We start from the raw sequence: 2,567 nt of genomic DNA, 5'->3' as shown, positions 1-2,567 counted from the left end.
AACCAAATCCACTGCCATTGATTTGATTCCAATTTGTAGTGACCTTATATAGAGTTTTTGAGAATAAATATTTATGGGAGCTAACAGGCTTATCTCTCCTCTTCAGGAAATGTGGTTATCAGCCCAATGCCTAACTCACAGTGTCAACAGGGAACAAGCAAAGAAGAGGAGGGTCTTTATATGGAGAGAATAAAAGAAAGGTAAGGGGTTCATAATTGATTGTTAATAAGATCAGCTTCAGTCTGAAGTCCTTTAAAACGTGAAAGTCAGTTACTTGTTAGGAAGGAATGAGTCATCACTTATATATGCAATATCAGCAGGTTTTTATAATTGATTGTAGAATTGTAGCCAGCTGTTCATGGTTTTAGTCATTTCTGGGGTCAAATTGTTTACGCAATCTTCCCAAATGGATTACTTCAGAAGTGGTTCAGTTAGTTCCGAATATATCATTCAGAAAAACAACTGTTACATCTTGACACACTCTTCCTAAATTGTTTACATCGTGACCTTTTGTTTCTTAAGAATACAAGTTGGTTTCATGATTTTTAGTCTGACATGAACGCATGCAGTTTTAATCTTTTTCATTTACAGTTGGTTTCCTTTATTTGCTTTAGTTTGTTTTGTTTTTTGATGAAGAAAGCTCAGGCAGAGTTTTGAGTCTTTATAACAGTGATGGTCACTCACTCTTCCTGTAGGCCTACTCCATGTGGAAGGCTTTTTCTTAATCTCTTCTTTCCCCCAACCTCTCTTGTGAGCACCCAGTGGGGGTCTGTGGGGAACAGCCTCCAAGTGGGTGCAAACTAATCTAGCATCTATAGCACCCTGGGTTTCTGTACATGAACCCACATACAACCTGTAGCAACTTGTTTAAAATTTTAGCTGAAATCTTGTCCTTCTGTAAGACACTTGACATCTCTTCCTCCTATAGCTTTCTATAGTGAAGTCATTGCTGCATCCTGTGTCTTTGGAGGGTTAGGTCTCTCAGATTTTAGAATATTTGGTTGTATTTATAGCTCAGCTCTTATGTTTAATTTAAGAATAGTTATGAATTTGTAGATAATGTAACTTTTTCTGTCTATTAAAGTAAGAGAAACACTATTTTTAGTGTTTGAAGTCCTAGGTGAAAGTGGCATTTGGGTTTGATATTGTCTCCAGAACGCATTAATAATAAACCAGGGTTAGCATTATTGGTCCATTTCAGTAGTTAGAGTGCTGTGGCCACCTTGACTTTGCTTCAGAGGTAACGTCACCCCTGTTTCTTACTGCAGGTTTTTATAAGTCCATGTGGGAAATTTTTGCCTTATCCCTCAGTTATCGGAACAAGTCTGGTTGAAGTCGCCCATCAAATTAGGTCATTTCCCACCCTTATCCCAAAGAACTAAAATTTCTAACTGGTTTGTCCTATTTCTGCATCTGGATACTAATAAGATGTTGAGCTTAACCTTGACTTTGGTTCCAGTCCTCTCTAAAACAACATGTAAAAATGCACCCCTGGAAAATGCAATGTTCTCCGTGGAAACAAAAGTCTTGGTATTGGAAGATCATGTTTCATATGCATGTGTCTGAGCTGGGTGCATAAAACACTTTCCTTACATGATTCAAAATAATTTGACTGTATTTGGATTAGTCTTAAAAGTTAAGGCTATAGATCTAGTACCATGGTACCTTTGCAATAGCATCAGAGATTACTACAGCAATGGCCAGTCAATCCCAGGGCATCTAGCAGCTCCTGCAAGCTGAGAACTAAGATGCCAAGAAGAGGAAGAAGGCCTGGTGTCTGAAGCAGGCAAAGGAGGAAGCCCAGATGGAGGTGGAGCAGTACCTCAGAGTGTGAAGGCAGGAATTCCAGAGCAAGCAGCAAGCTGCCATGGGCTCCCAGGGGAACCCGTGGGCTGAGGTGGAGCAGGCCACAAGGAGCCAAGTCCAGGGTATGCAGAGCTCCCAGCAGAGAAAGCAAGAAGGCATCCTGGCCCGGCATCTTGGCATGGCTGTGAAGTCAGGCCCCAAGTCCACCCCAACTACTGGATTGTTGCCTAAAATGGCCTGACTCCCCTGCCAGTCCCCTCCTTCAAAGGGAAAAAACACTCCCCAAACCAAAATTACCTCCCATCATAGTCTTCTTCTCCTTTCCATTCCCTGATAATTCTAGGAGACAGAATCCAATAATTCTCCAATAAACCTTACAATTACTCTATTTAAATTTGAATCCCCTTGTTCTTTAATGCTCCCTGAGACCTTGTCACCTTCACCCAATCTCTATGTGAATCTTGTAGCATGGAGAAGTAGGGATGTGGGGAACACCCTGACTTCAGAGCCTGTGGGACATTCCCCTACGCACCTTGCCACATGATGATGTGAAATCCCCTGCTCTCCACACACCCACACACGTTCCATGTCCCTATCTATGAAACTGGAATATTAATAATAAGAACAAGGCACCAGGAACTGATGGAATAAAAATTGAAATCTTTCAGGAAAGTGAGGCGGCACAGGAGGCACTCACTCATCTCTGCCAAGAAATTTGGAAGACAACTGTCTGGCCAACTGATTGGAAGAGATCAATGTTT

General features: G+C 41.4%; 1 pseudogene; it reads left to right on the top strand.

Moving 5' to 3' along the window:
* The first annotated feature begins 1,696 nt into the window (after positions 1-1,696).
* On the top strand, positions 1,697-2,037 carry LOC102836464 (annotated as a pseudogene).
* Positions 2,038-2,567: the final 530 nt, after the last annotated feature.

This window comes from Chrysochloris asiatica, unplaced genomic scaffold, assembly GCF_000296735.1.
Source record: "Chrysochloris asiatica unplaced genomic scaffold, ChrAsi1.0 scaffold00069, whole genome shotgun sequence".
Lineage (NCBI taxonomy): Eukaryota > Metazoa > Chordata > Mammalia > Afrosoricida > Chrysochloridae > Chrysochloris > Chrysochloris asiatica.
The sequence above is the reverse complement of the archived record's forward strand: the minus strand, read 5'-3'. Positions and strand labels throughout refer to the sequence as shown.